General features: G+C 36.7%; 2 long non-coding RNA genes across 9 annotated transcripts in view; one reads left to right on the forward strand and one right to left on the reverse strand.

Annotated features, from left to right (window-relative positions):
- The window catches only part of LOC126876760 (uncharacterized), a 129,499-nt gene that overhangs the window by 95,260 nt on the left and 17,763 nt on the right, over positions 1–16,476 (forward strand). For 4 of the 8 annotated variants that reach the window (XR_007694500.1, XR_007694501.1, XR_007694502.1 and 1 more), the window contains exon 3: positions 1,713–2,010. The exons of the other annotated variants lie outside the window; for them this stretch is intronic. This is a non-coding gene — a long non-coding RNA (uncharacterized LOC126876760). Of the gene's footprint in view, positions 1–1,712; positions 2,011–16,476 lie in introns of those variants that run through there. 8 annotated transcript variants of the gene reach the window in all.
- LOC126876748 (uncharacterized) lies at positions 4,945–6,746 on the reverse strand. Its single transcript, XR_007694481.1, has 6 exons — positions 6,645–6,746; positions 6,337–6,432; positions 5,982–6,260; positions 5,638–5,906; positions 5,458–5,554; positions 4,945–5,295 (listed from the first exon to the last, which is right to left on the reverse strand). It is a non-coding gene; the product is annotated as an uncharacterized LOC126876748 (long non-coding RNA).

Consider the following 16,476-nt stretch of genomic DNA (forward strand, 5'->3'; position numbering starts at 1 on the left):
TTTCCAGAGTTTCCAGCTGTTGAATTGGATGGTTGGACATATGTTGGTGGCTTTTGTGGCATAGGTGGAGGTGGATTAGTATCGTGTTTTAATACTGATATATTATCGTCATCGTCAGTCATCATAGAACCGAATTCAGTTGATTTTACGTTTATTTGTGGTAGTTTAACACGAGAGAGGTTTCTACTTAATATTTCCATTTCGTTAGCGCGTTTTCTATTTTCTTCGTTCGCTAATTTTAAAGCATTCTTTATTTCGTTAAATTGTTGTCGAAATTCTTCGTTCTGTCTCTGTATTAAGTCTAAAATTGCTCTGGTAGAGGAATCGAGTGTTCCCGTTTTATTTTGAACTCCACTTGTAGAGGGTAAACTTGTCTCGGCTTTTGTGTCTTTCTTGTTCATATTGTCTCTTCGCTAGAGTTACTAGAGAAACTAACTTTTCGCGTTCTATATTGTTTAAAAGAATTCCGACTTTTCTCACCTTGATACGTAAGTTCGTAGAATGAGGTTCCCTTGCGGTGTTTTCCTCTGTGGCGCGTTCAAATGCGTTTGAGTGTCAAACTCGTTCTGTTGATTTGTTCTATGCTGACAGTGGCCCCGTTAATTTGGTCCACCGTGGTAAATTATTGACAGCAAAGTTCATAACACAAGTAGTTCGAATCCTTCGATCTTCAATAATGTCCGTAGACCGAAATCGTAACTTCGTTTACACTGAAGCGAATGGATCCTGGCAGGATCGCCAAAATGTCACGTAAAAATAATGGGAAAATAATAATAAAAAAATGTTGGGTTCTTGAACCAGAGTTCGAGGTACCTTTATTTTATAATAGGATTACAAGTGTGCGATTTGACCGTTACCGAAAGACTGAAAGACTCGATCAAGACACAGCCCTTCTAGATGTTCGTTTATCTTATGCCTATGTGCCGAATTCATATTCCTTTGTTTTGGGAGTCGGTGTCGTGTGCAAGGCTGTTCAGGTTTCCTGAGTCTGTTGGAGATATTTGTTGACGTTACATGTACGTCAAGACTGTGTAAGTGTCACGAGGCAAAACAATAATATGAGTCGCTCTCGATTTGCATCGTTCTCTAACTCATGCGCCGCTACATACTTATATAGCTATTATTTCTTACAACCTAGCGTATGCAGTTGTGTATGGGGCCTTAAGTTCACTGTTTATAGATACTGCTAGGAATTAATCGAACGAATTCAACGCAGTCGCGTTTACAGAGTTCCGTATTATCGGAAATGCCGAATTCGCGTGGTTTCGCTTTGACGTTCGTCCACGTTGACGATTGTTCAAAGAACAACCGAGAGGCCTCCGCGTCGCAGCTACGAAAGACATCGAAGCCGCGACACCCTTCAGTGACTTCCCTATCTTTTCCTAAAACCAAGGATGACGCAACTCAGGCAATCGTTACAAGCGTTCGAACTTCACATTTTCTTACCATACTATCAACAAAAAATGAAAGCTGGTTTTCAATGAGTCATTATATAATTATATGTCGGAGATGAAAGAACACCGGAGCCTTTGGAATTTTAGATAATCCCGCAACATTCTAACCTAGAGTCTACTATAGCTGTAATTGAACAATTGTAGTTATTCAATCCGATTGTAATTGTTCTAGATTAGTGACGGTGAGCTTTGGCTCGAGGTGACAGTCTGTCGCCCAACGTAGCCGCGGTCAAGGGATAAACGCTTTGCCTAACAAAGGTATGGAGTAATTCTATAGCTCTCCTTAAAAGAAATATTCGTGGCGACACGCGACAGTAAACATTCCAACGGTTTCTGTCCCGTGGCTCGCCACACGCAGACCCTATTCTTCGAGTAAGATGATTGCCAGATGTCGATGCGTCTCCGCAGTACATGTTCGGCTAGCTGGAGGGCCCGTTATAAATCTTAAGGTTTAGTTAACTAAAGTCCTTCAAACAGACAAACAGTCTTTGTCCCAACTACGGGAAGATAGGGGAGACATATTTTTCAACGAGCGGCGTCTCCCACTAGCAACTTTCCCTCGAGGGCGGCTAACATCTTTTTCTAACCACCGATATGGAGATTGACCAATTAGCAGCAACGTCAATTTCCCTTACTTCCTAAACGAAGGCTTTCCTCGACGAATCCGATGATCTCGTGTCCTTAGACACACCCCATTATAGTTTTCCTCTGTGACATCGTCGGGACGGGACGGGCATTCTTTTACGCGCTCCCGTCGACCAAAGAGTAACGTCTTTACGCTCAGCAATTATTTTTACGAGTCAGACTTAGATTCAGCGAGAACGCCCATCTGTCATCCCGTTGGCCGCGGATTCGTTATTGAACCGGAGACCACTGTCACTAGTGTCGCGGACGTCTCACCGCCGTGGTAGATTGTCAAAACCTGTGTTATTCATACCTGTGTCAATAAATCGTATCTTCGTTACACCGCAACGATGGCTACCTTCAATGAAGACTCCTCAAACACCGACAACCCTATCCCCAATGTCATTCCGACATATATATCCACCGAAAATGCGCTCTTGTAGACAAACGCTCGATTCGCGTCATAGCTTTTAAAGCTTGTCGCATCTCAATCCGTTGGAAAAAATTTTTCCTGTAGCATATTTTATTTTTACGAACCAACAAGGTCTTTGTTTATTTCCTTCTTTTTTTTTGCTCCAATTTCCCCATTGTTTTTTCAAGGATAGTATTTCAGAGCCACTAGTCAAGTTTATTGTAACAATAAACTTACGTTTCGGAAACATTTTGTGCTGTGAAACAGAATACACTAAAGTTTGAAGGTCACATCGATTTTCGAAAGTTTATAAATGGAGGTGTATGACAGTATCACCAGCTGTTGCTGTCCAAGTAACTCCAACATCGAAATACTACAACGATTCCAATCGAAAGCGCTAAGAGCCTTAATAGACGCACCTTGGTATGTTACCAACGAAACCATCCATCGCGACCTCAAGATACCTACAGTCAAAGAGGAAATAGCAAAATATAGCGACAGATATAGCAAAAGAGTCAAGAAACACCGAAACCCCCTAATCACTGGACTACTCGATACGACGGACCAGATTCGCAGGCTGAAGAGGCACTACTCGCTAGACCTAAACGTTAGATTCATTTAATTATCCAAGTTAAGCATATGCACTTACTTATAATACTTATAAATTATACCTATCTATAATAAGTATTAACTTATTGTAAATAAACAGCCATGTCACTGCGCCACGCCGGAAAAATTACTGAAAATTCTCAACGCGAGAATTGATTGTAATTTCAACAAATAAATAAAAACAAAAAAAAAGCTGTTGCTGTCCCCAAGCGCCAAAATACGTTCTGACTACTATTTTATGTATCTCACAGAAGTATGTCTTCATTCATCATCTCCCATGCCATCCACCAACGTGTTCTTAACATGTTATCTCCTAGTAAAATATTGATGTTGAGTCAGATATCCAACTGAATAATCTTTTCGGTGTCTACTATAAGACATTTAAAACCAAGGCTCGTACACACGTGTGCTTATACGTCAGATGTAATACTTAACACGAAACCTGCTTATATTAATATTAAATTTATGCATAGTAGGATGTTCGACCTTTGTAAAAATGAAATTATAATACATACAGTTTCACCGTGGAAAAGTGAATCTTTCTAGCATGTCCACGCAAATGCAGCGGAGGGGAGGACTGTGCATGCACCAAACAACTTTACGTTCGTAATTTTTCACACAAATGTACAACTGTAGGGAAAAAATTATCTCTGATTTTTCGGATGTTAGGAATCGACAATATCGCATAACGGAATGCTGTGTTCTACGTATTCTATTTTTGTTACGAAAGTGGTACAAACGAAGTCCACGTAAGAATAGTACAACAAAATCGGTTGAGGTTAGGTTATCGTGCAGATATCGCGGCTTTTGCATTGGAAATCACGCAACTGCCAGTCTCGTCGTTCCTTGTAAACGAAAGAAAGGTATTGTAATCGGTCGGAATTAACATAAAACTCGTCGTTTCATGATAATACTGTGCATTCTGAATATGCTATGATTTGGTTTAAAATAATAAATAGTCCATTCTTGCATACTATTGCTCCAGCTTTACTTGTATTTTCGATATTGGTATAAATAGAAAGACAATTAATGTCGTTCGAGTCTATTTTCGGATCATTTATATTACGTTTAATCCATATAGTTATCATATGAGACATAGTATCGTAAAATTTGGAAGAATAAAACGTTCGTACAGGAAGTACATTTTATAAGAACTCCAACAAATCTGCGTGTGCACCTAAAATACAAACTGATAGTGATAGTGATTGTTCATAAGTTTATATACATTATCTAATGTCAATCGAAGGTATCAATTCTTTTTCTCCATAAGAGTACTTTTTCATTTATATGTGTTCAAAAATACATGTGTTCAACCGTGAAGCATATGTCACCTACAACGAAAAAGAGTTTTCCTATACTTAATATTTCCTTTATATACCTATGAAAGTCTATTCTTCGCGTAGTATGAAATTATGAATAAATCTGGAATATTGTTCAATCTGAAAAGAAAAATAACTTATTGACATCATTCATTGATACGAGATTCAGAATGTTTGTTTTGTCTTGCAGAAAAAGAAGGCAGCCCTCCCTTTCTTTTAATGTGAAATAGAAAGCGAAAATTTGAAAACAGATTTTTTGGAAATTTACTTGCAAATATCGTTTTCAATATCGTGATTTTCTTCCCAATGGTACTGTACTTTCAAATTTTCCAGTATCCCTCTAAAAACAAAAAGTCGAACCTCGTTATTGTTAACGTAGGCATTACAAGGAAGAGAAGTATTAGAAAGCAGCTCCTTTTTGTTATGGATTTCTTTATAATCATGTAAATAAGAAATTCCGGAAATTTTTTCCTAAAGAATTTAATTCTTGTGCTTTGATTGATAATTATTACACTACATACTAACTTTTCGCATACTGTTCGCGTCTAACAATTTCCTAATAATAACTACTTCAAAATAACATATGTTCTTGCACGAATTCAAAAGTACGTATGATACAATTACAATTGATTCTAAAATAATAATTATTTAAAGATATTAAGATACTAATTAAACGTTTCACTATATTTCAAAATCTGGAACAACAAATTTTTATTTATAAAAAATGAAACTGTGTTTATATATTCTTTGTCATGATGCTATTTCTTATTACCATGTCGACATTTTTTAAAATTCATTTTGTTATCTCTACGCAATATGAAAATTCATATACTGCTTAATATTTTTTACATATTATCCATCCACCGCATGATATCTCCTGAAAAATCAAAATATTAATGTTATATTATTACAATGCTTCTTAAATTTCAATTTTTGACAAATTTGAAATCCAATATATTTTGCACAATTATTATTTATCAAAAAATTCCAAGTTAGTAACTTTCTTTTCAAATGGCAAATAACATATACTTTGACTTACCTGTAAGTTTTTGTTCCTAATCATCATTTCCTCTTATAGAACATCATTATTGTTCTTATAATTACTACCAGTGTCATAGATATTGTAGTGGCTACAACTGAATTAATAGAAAATGATAAATAACTGTGTATAACACTAACACATAATTGTGTATAACAATGACAGATAACTTTTACTTACATATCAGTCGATAAGGGATTACTGTGATATCCTGTTGATGTTTCTTAAGGCACTTGATTAGGTGCGATACGGTATCATTCCTTATGGTATACTGTAGATAAGTATTTTAGAAAATAACAAGAATAAATCTAAATTATTCAGAGGTTCCAGTTTCGGCTTAGACATAAATACAGGACCATTTGCAAAGAAGAAAGGGTGCGTTTCTACAGCCTCGTTATAGTAACCATGAATACCAATCTCTGAATTACTGGTTACTAAACATAAATATCCTATAAAATTTAATATATTTCTTTAATTTTTAATACATACATGAGTTAGTAGTTCTAAATTATGAATCATCCTACCTGTGATATTACACTTTTCCTTATAATATCATCACTCGAGTGAACAACATTAAGATCATGTAAACCATGTCATCCTATCTTACTGTGAAGATACTTAGTTATGTTATCTAACATTATAAAAATATCATCAAATTCAAGTCCTTTTATTCACATCACATGGCCACGACGATCTGGTTCTTCGTTATATAATGTTCTAAAATTTGTCGTATATATAGGATGTACAAACCGTGATATCAAGGTATCAGTTCTTCCTTCCCAAGGGACAGTTTCATTAAAATTCTGATAGAATTAAAAATTAATTATTAATATTCTAACAATCATATATGTTAAATACATTATAGTCAACGATATATACCTGAGCGAATGTAGGGGTGATTCCTTGATAATTATAAATGTCATCAGCCCACATCATTGTGCCACTTCTTTGTACTCCAGCCTCTAGATTAACAGCCTAAACAAACATACGAAATTTTATAGAAGCTGTACAAAATATAGTATATATGCGCAATATTGAAGCGTTCAAGGGGATATAAAGGTAATGTACATCACATACACGTGTACTCTCATGCAACAAAATACAATTAGATTTAATAGTATAAGCTCTTTTATTCATCATAATAGATTGGAAATTTAAGTGTCTTACGAGGGTGAGTAAAAAGTTACCCGCTCTGTCGGTGTAGAATTTATTTTAAGCAATTGTCAAAAAAGACATACATCATTTTTTGACATAATCACTCGATTTCTGTATACACTTTGTCCATTTGCCGAAGGACCTTTATATTTTCTCATTAAAAAATGTTTTGGGCTGAGCTGCGAACCACGAATGCATCGTCGTCTTCACCTTTTCATCAGCTTTTTCGGCATCCATCTCGCACAAACTTTTTAAAATCCAAATCTGTCGTGTACTATTGCATAAGCAGAGCCGTGGCTGATTTGCAAATGATTTGCCACATTATCCACTGTCACTCGTCTATTCCATAGAGCATAAGTTCATGAGCACGTTCAATGTTGTCATCGTGGATGTGGACGGGCGTCCAGCTGTTTTTTCATAACACTTGTGCGATCTTCTTTGAACTTTTGTGCCCATTCAAACACACTTCGTGACAAAACACTTTCTCCATAATGTGCATTAAATCTTTGATAAATATAGGCATCAAACATAACCTCCGACCACAAGAAACGAATCACAGCATCCTGCACTGTTTTCCTGCAAATCACCATTGCAAAGCGCCATTACTCGCGCAACGGTCACAAACGAATTGACGTAACACAAAGAAACCTGCGCAGCAGCACTGAACAGATATTGACGTCATACGAAGAGTGCAGATGGATCAATACGGTCGACAGAAGTTTTAACTATCTGGAGTGCGGATAAATTTTTACTGAGAGTCGTATAGGAATCTATAATCTGTAAGTACACCTTTGGCTGAATGGAAATTTCTCTTACATATAGTCAAAAATGCAGAAACTGTGTATTGAATTGGAAAGTGATAAAAAATAAGTGAAGTTTCGAGGTTGCATGTGATTGCATGAGTACACAGGACGTTTTTAGCGAATAAAAAATAATTTTGAAAGACACGAGACTTATCTTGTATTTTATGCACTCTCTGTGTCCGAATTTCCAGAAGCTCTCTATCTTATGAAGTGTTTTAGATTAGCCGGAAAATTTTGTACGTACATACAAGAAGTATACGATCTAAGTGGAATATTCCATTATTCTCTTGATACAAAAGAAACGAAATTTACAGAACTTCTCAGAAAGTTGGTTTATTATTACCAAATTAATAGAATTAATATACGTTTATCATCTTTACATACCTAAGTTGTGGAGGTTTATCGTGCGTAAAAAATTAGTGTCGTTTCAAAGTTACATTTCGTACATTTTAAGCCTATAATTTGTAACGTACAAAACAATGTAAATTTGAGCTGTTTCTTATCTCCACAATAAGAAAATCCAACTTTACGTTTTTTACACAATGATATTTATGGAACAGTAATATCATATTATTGCATCGCTTGGAGAATGAAGTCAAGGTACGATGTGACCCTAGTGTAAACGCTGGGATACCCAGCTGTGCCGCACTTATAAGCATAAGACACAATACCTATTAAATACGAGGTTAATTCATGTTGTATCAGCAGTGATCCGCCGCGGTCAGCCTGAAAGGATCGTTAAATTTTTAATCAAAGATACTGAAATATATCGATCGAATTGTATTGAAATTATACTTATATACAGTAATAATCTTCTATTGATTTGTGTATTGAAATACTCCAATTTATAACGTACATGTTATATGTATTTTGAGCAAAACTAAGATTAGAGGAAATTAGATTAAATACCATAACGAGGTGTGAGAAGTGGGCAAAACTATTAAATTGTGTTTATCTATTATTTTTAATGTTTAAGACGTCGATTTGATGTTAATTCGAATCGACGTGTCTTCAGATACCGTATAGTTTGTAGTAACTCTGTAACTTAATTACCGTACAAGAATCCTCTCCACCCTGAGCATGTTCGGCGCATATTATACCATCAGTGATATCAGGTGCATTAGGAAATTTGGAATAAGCTATTTTGCATTCGGCGTTCTTAATCACTGGCATTTGTACTTCCATTAATGCATTACGTCGTGGTCGTCCTACGAAGAAAATAAGAAAGATATTTAAGACTGGAACTATTTAATTTTATTATAAAATTGATATCACTTACTATATCTTAATGCTCCCGATCCAGCAACAAGGGGGTTATAGCCGACGAAGTTGCTCTTTCGTAGGGGCTCTTTCGTACAAATGGGATATACGTACCCTGAAAAATAAAAAAATAAATGAAAATGCAGGAAACTAATGACCAAAAGTATGAGAAAGAATTATACACGCTTTATGACACAATATATGTGTACAGTAAGAAATTTCAGGATATGATACTTCAGTAATACTCAATAGCATATATATATATATATATATATATATATATATATATATATATATATATATTTGAGGACTTACTCGAAAATGGCACCTCCTCCACCAATCTAAGAATGGCAATATTATGATTGTGTATGTTTTCTATTCCATCCATATGTGCACAATGTGCTGCGGTCAAAACATGCCTAGCCGATATCAGGGAACCTCCGCACTTCCATAGTGGTTTGTCTGGGTTTCGGGGATTACGAAAACCTAATGCAGCGATTCATGGCCAAGCGCCTAAAATGCAATAGTCATAGTTGTGAATATACATAATTTTTTCTCACATAACGAGTAACAACGATTATTACCTATTCGAAATTCGATCATACAGCAGACGATAAGTACATACGTACAAATACTCTGAAACAGAGATTTGATAAAGACAGAAATTAAATTTTTATTCCACTGGAATACAAATTATTAAATAATTCTATATAATTTCTATTTGAACTATACTGAACTATAAAGTTCAAACGTGTAATTTCTGCCCTAACAGTTTTTGATCTCTATCCATATTATTACTCCTATATCAATTTTTTATTTCAAGCAAAAAGATACTCTTCCTAACATGAAGTAAAAGAAAGAAATAATTCAAGTTAATAAGTAAAGTTACTACCGATAAAATCATAGCATTATTATTTAGTCTAATTGAAATGTACATTGATGTGCTGTTTAATGCCTTTAAAGTTCATTCTTTGCAGTAAATGGCTTATTATTAATCGGAAAGAAAGACATAAAACGTACCAAGTTCAGCTGGTTTACCATCGACCACCCTGGTATGAGAGACGTTGCTAAAACCTCAGTATGGTGGTCGCAAAGCCTTATACTTATACACAGTTTTTATTAAAATTTCTCTCTTCTCTTTGTTTGGATCGTTCGGACAGCAAACGATCGTAACATTGCCCTGGTATCTGCACACTGATCGTCTATAAAAATCGGTGGCTGTACGGTACTGTATCTGCCATATTTCTTGCAGAGGTTTACATTTTCTGTAGTCAAGGCACCTGCCTTCTTGATTGTCCGGTGTGGTACATTCTGGATCAAACAATTTTAAAACATTTATACAGTTCAAAGATGCGTAAGAAAGCGACACCGATTACTCAACTTTCGAAGTAAAAAGCCGATCGAGTCCACCGGATTGCCTTACAGACACGTATTAATCCGTAAGAGTTAGTCATCATGTTGATAATAATTATCTAAAGAAACTTTTCACGTGAAAATATAAAATTTTAATTGATTAGATATTGTGTTAGCCATACTTAAGAAAGAAAATGAAAATGAATGAAATGAAAGAAAAGGACTACCTTCAACCTCATTTTTTAAATAAACACTTTGTCAGTTTTGCGGTAAATAAGTTCTTAGGAATTCAGGACAGTTTTTAGTGAATCATTTTGTTTCGACCGTTCGCGGAGAGACGCGATCGCGAGATAGCACGTCAACGAGAGTTGTAATTTCCCGTTACGATTAAATAATCGACGCCACGAACTGATCAGTTCAGTAGTTCAATGAAATTCCACAGAATTAACACAAATAAATTAATGTTTATTTCAACAACTTATTAACTAGAAAGATATAAATGGAACAAAAAAAATGTAACTGCGTTTTGGTTGATAAGTAATGCGCGACATACCACCTGTGTTGACGGTTCGACTTCTCGAAAAGTTCTGAACGCCTTTCGATTTTTTTCGTTTTTTCTGGAAGGCGACCCCCACTACGTTCGGATCACGCCACATTCTTTTACGCGAGGTAAAATAACGACCACGAGTCGACGTTTCTGGAAGTCGCCCTGCTTAATGAATCATGCGCTTGCCACTACAATGTTTGTTTGCCGGGCAGACGCGACGGTCCGTCTGCGACATTATAGTGCCGCGATCGATAGTTAAGAATATGACCTATGGTAAGCCGCATGGCGTAACATTCTCCCCCCGTTGAGAGGGTACCGATCAAACTAGCGAGGTGTGGTTGAAGTTCCCATCTTATTTCGTCTCGGTGGCTAGTTGTTCGGGTTTCTCGAGATCGGGTTGAATTGGCAGTGGGACAAGCCTTTTGACGCCCCGATCCAAAATGCTTTTTGCCGTCTGAACTGTAGCTGTCCGGATGACACTGTCACGACCGGCATACTTCAAATCCGACGGACTGACGATAGAGATAAAGCACTCGGCGACAATGTATATCGCTGAAGTGCCTAATGAACCATCAACATCCCAACGGTCCTTCCACCGAAGGTTCTAGAAGAAAGAGCACGTGGCAACGGTCGCGGACGCCTAGCAAATGCATGGACGGTGGGGATGTTGAGGGATGACAAAAGAAAGTAATCGGATCCGATCGAAAGTAAAATCATAAGAGTCAGTCTTAAAAAGTCACGCCCAGAGTTCGGAAGTAGATTGTAAAGTGTATTGATGTTAGAAAAAAAATAAAGTTTTCTTTTTTTTATTTTTTACCTCAAATTCCTTTTTTATTTTGTTATTTTACGTGACAACACCATCGGCGCCTGGATGAACTCGGCCCAGAGGCCAATGCATGGAGGGAACGTTGTCCTCTCTGAGGATGACGATTGTGCCCTTTTGGATGCTGTGTCCACCCTTGCTCCATTTATTGCGGTTGGTTAGCTCGTTCAAATACTCCTTATGCCAGCGGTTCCAAAAATGTTGTTTAAGCTGTTGGATATGCTGCCATTTGGAGAGTCGGTTCGATGGAATGTCTCTGAAATCTCGATCACGTAAGCACATTAATGAATCGCCAATGAGGAAATGTCCGGGAGTGAGGGCTAGGAGATCATTTGGATCGGTGGAGATAGGAGTTAGCGGGCGGGAATTGAGGACTGCTTCTATTTCTATGATAAGAGTATTACGGTGTTAAGCTCATATGTTTCTGTTTCTCCACTCGCGCTGCGCCATAATATCCTTTGATATTTCCGATCCTCTGGTCGTACGAGGAATTGCCGATACATTTTCTCGATCTCGCCAGTGAGTACGTACTGATGAGCGCGGAATCTAATTAATATACAAAATAAATTGTGAATTGATTCGAGAATATAGGATTTCCCCATTTTCATGATTATCGTGATTTTTGTATAAATATATTTTTGAAGATACTAATAATTAGGTACTTATAAATTAGTATTATCAATTATTTTGCATTTATAATTCCGCCTCTAGTATAAGTGTTAATTGAAAACTAACTTTATGTTTCAAAAAGTACTAGCAAAGTCGTTGAGTAACAAGCCACTGATGCTAACACAAATAGCATTGTCGTAATTAAATATTTCTAAATATTCATTTTTCATTTTGAACCTGTAGAAACAATTTATTATATATACTATTAGCTAAGTAATTGCATATTTAATTAAGTCGAAATATAAAACTTAGTTATTTTAATAATTTAAAAAATAAAAAACTGACAAACATTTCAATTTAATTTATGGTTGGAACAAAAGACATTTCATTAATTGAAATATTGTAACGCAGAGTACTTTCCAAAATACGCCGAGAGTATTCCTGATGGTGAAACGAGCGTTGCTTCATCGAACGCAGCTAAAGAAAACAACATCTATGTAGTTGGTGGTACGATGCCTGAAATAGAGGGCGATAAATTGTACAATACCTGTACTATTTGGGGTCCCGATGGAACTTTGATAGCAAAACACCGAAAGGTAAGTAATATATTCCTTTATGGCTTTGAATTTGAAAATATTGGGGCGAAGAAAGTGACTCTATCTAGGAATAATTTAGGAATATACATATGTACATACGTATACTATAACCAATTCTATAATTTACGGTTTATAAAATACGTTATGATACGGGAAACGCCCATTTTTGTTGTAATGTGTTTGTGTTGTATAAATTTTTCAAATACTTAAAATATTATTATACTTATTTTTTCTCCTTTTTAAACATTATTAAATGATAAGATTTTTTAATAAAAGAAAGTGATAAAAACGCTGTCAGTTATTAAATAAAAAATAATTAAAGTTTAGGAGTTGGTAACTTTGATATTAAATTACAAAAGTTGCAGCAATAGAATTAGCGACTACATTTTTATGTTATTAGGTACATCTATTCGACATCGACATTCCTAATAAGATTACTTTTCGAGAGAGTGATTCACTCAGTCCTGGTAACTCCCTAACGACGTTCGATGTGAAGGGCTGCAAAATAGGTATTGGCATTTGCTATGATATTAGATTCGAGGAAATGGCACGCATTTATCGGAACAAAGGTACAGTAACTTAATCGATCAATACTTAACTAGCAAAAAATTAAATATCTTTCTTAAATATATTCTATATAAAATTAATATAATCTGTAACTCTGTATAAACAGAAGCTTAATTTAAAAAAACCAGTATATTTGCTGAAAATGAAACAAATAAAAGAATTAAAAGCACAATAAGAGGACTGTCCTCGCATATTCAGAAATGATGGAATGTGAACCGTGCAACTACGAAGTTAATTGGTATTCGGTAGCTTCATATTTCCTGCTTCTCTGGGTTAGGTTGCCAAATGCTGATATATCCAGCGGCATTCAATATGACCACTGGACCACTGCACTGGTCATTACTTCAGCGTTTCAGAGCGAATGATAATCAATTATACGTTGCCTGCATATCACCGGCTCGTGTTCCTTAAGCAAGTTACGTCGCATGGGGACATACACAGTTGACCAATCCCTGGGGAAAGATTCTTTACGATTTGGAAACTCAAGAGAATATGGCAGTCACCGATATCAAAAAAAAAAAAACTGGCGAACCGTGTGTTACCACAACGAGACACGCGATGCTATTTGTCGCTTTAAATTGTGCCGCAACTCGTTTTTGAGATCTTTGCCAGGGGCGCGTTAAAACATGCTGAAAATATATTTCTGGCTTTTCTGGGGTTTAACTGAAATATGACAAATAACGTTGTAAAACATATGTACTTATGACTTACAGAGTAATTGAGTGTACAAAATATATAGTATACAAAATAGCCAGCGATTTAGGGCTTTAAAAGATCAAAAGGAAAGAAAAGGAAAGAAAAGAAGAAAGATAATATATTGTGGCAGTCTAAGTCGATCTAAGAAAATAGATAAAGGGAGGGAGGGGCAAAGCTAGTTAATCTGGAAAGAATCCAAGCGTCAATTTCAAGCATTTACAGAGAATCAAGCGGGCTGGTTAAAGTCGTGAGTTGAGCAATTATCCCGCGTTAGGTTCAATCAGGTTAGTCCCACGCGAAATTGATCCAACCATGCGAAAACGAGTGTATTCTGATTTCTGTCGCAGATACTTCTGGCTAGTGCAGTACCTACACGGTGGTTGTTGAAATAGCCGCTTCTCATCTATTTTCCCTAGCGCGGACATCATCCTTTGATCCCTTACGACTAACGAAGTTTTCTAAGATGTACGGCAGTTTGAGATTCTACTTGAAAATGATCATGATTGCGGTCTGTGTGTCGTCTGCTCTTCTTTTTGTCCTTCCGTTAAAGACTGGTAAGTTGATACTGATTAATTATGCGATCGAAACCCTATATAATGGCTACAAAAATGCCGCTAATATAATATTCCTTCTTTCTTGTATCTTCTTTCTTGTATCTTCTTTCTTGTATATATATCTTGTATATATATATATATATATATATATATATATGTCGGGTCACGATTCGAATTTTGGGCGCGCGACGACTCTTCGTGTGGACTAGCCATCGTTTCACAAAGCCGAGATTTTATTTAGACATATATACAGGTCTATCACTAAGCTTAACAAATAATAAGTACAACTAATAATAAGTCTAACAAACACTAAGCCTAATGAATAATACGATCTACGAATAATTAAATTAAATAATACTATTAGCAATGTTTGAGTTCAAACGAATCCACGATCACCGGGATAACTCCTTACTAAGCGAAACTAACTTAGACGCAAATGCGATCGTCGAAAATGCTCGATGTATCACTGCGCCAAATACGATAAGGATAGGTTCGACAAAAACAAAGCTAAAATAGTTAGGTTCAACCTTGGCGATTTCGTGTTACGTAAAAACGAGGAAAGAAACCAGACGAAGTTAGATCCGAAATTCAGGGGTCCATTCGTAATAGCCGAGATTTTGGAAGGAGATAGATATACCCTAAAAACCTTAGACGGCAAACGATCATATAAGGACAGACACGACAGACTGAGAAAAATGCCAGAAGGTTGCGTCCCTGCTGAGTTAGACGTCTGCGGTGATGACAACGGCGGTGATAATAACGATGCAAGTACACTGACCTCAGAGGATCATTAACACTGCGTTGTGGTCATAGTAATACACCGAGTGGTTTTATGTGCTTTTGTTGTAACCCGTTGAGTGGGTTGATGTGTTTTTGTTGTAACCCGTTGAGTGGGTTGATGTGTTTTTGTTGTAACCCGTTGAGTGGGTTGATGTGTTTTTGTTGTAACCCGTTGAGTGGGTTGATGTGTTTTTGTTGTAACCCGTTGAGTGGGTTGATGTGTTTTTGTTGTAACCCGTTGAGTGGGTTGATGTGTTTTTGTTGTAACCCGTTGAGAGGGTTGATGTGTTTTTGTTGTAACCCGTTGAGTGGGTTGATGTGCTTTTTGTTGTAACCCGTTGAGTGGGGTTACGTGCTTTTGTTGTAACCCGTTGAGTGGGGTTACGTGCTTTTGTTGTAACCCGTTGAGTGGGCTTACGTGCTTTCTGGGTGTAATGCACCCAACGTGGCAATATGATCCAACAAACTGAGGTTCACCGGTGTACGAAATCGAAAATGATCTGTTGTGTCATTACGGTCTGGCTGGCGACTCACAGAACGCACCTAACACTTTGAATACAAATTATAACATTACAAATTCCTATTCTCTTTTATTTTTCTGTTGTCAAACCTCCGAACGAAACTTTGTTATTGCACTGGACCCTTGACTTACTTGGACATTTAGTTAAATCGCAAATAATGTCAGTTGTATCGAATCTAATGTAAGAAATACGATATTTTAGTTACACACGAGGACGTGTGATAGTCAGGATGGCCGTGTCGGAGATGAAAGAACACCGGAGCCTTTGGAATTTTGGATAATCCCGCAACATTGTAACCTAGAGTCTACTATAGCTGTAATTGAACAATTGTAGTTATTCAACCCGATTGTAATTATTCGAGAATTGTGATAATGAGCTTGGGTTCGAGGCGACAGTCAGTCGCCGAACGTAGCCGCGGTCACGGGATGAACGCTTTGCCTAACAAAGGTATGAAGTAATTCTATAGCTCTCCTTAAAAGAAATATTTGTGGCGACACGCGACAGTAAACATTCCAACGGTTTCTGTCCCGTGGCTCGCCACGTGCAGACCCTATTCTTCGAGTAAGATGATTGCCAGATGTCGATGCGTCTCCGCAGTACATGTTCGGCTAGCCCGAGGGCCCGTTATAAATCTTAAGGTTTAGTTAACTAAAGTCCTTCAAACAGACAAACAGTCTTTGTCCCAACTACGGGAAGATAGGGAAGACATATTTTTCAACGAGCGGCGTCTCCCACTAGCAACTTTCCCTCGAGGG

This window comes from Bombus huntii, unplaced genomic scaffold (genome assembly GCF_024542735.1).
Source record: "Bombus huntii isolate Logan2020A unplaced genomic scaffold, iyBomHunt1.1 ctg00000092.1, whole genome shotgun sequence".
Taxonomy (NCBI): Eukaryota; Metazoa; Arthropoda; class Insecta; order Hymenoptera; family Apidae; genus Bombus; species Bombus huntii.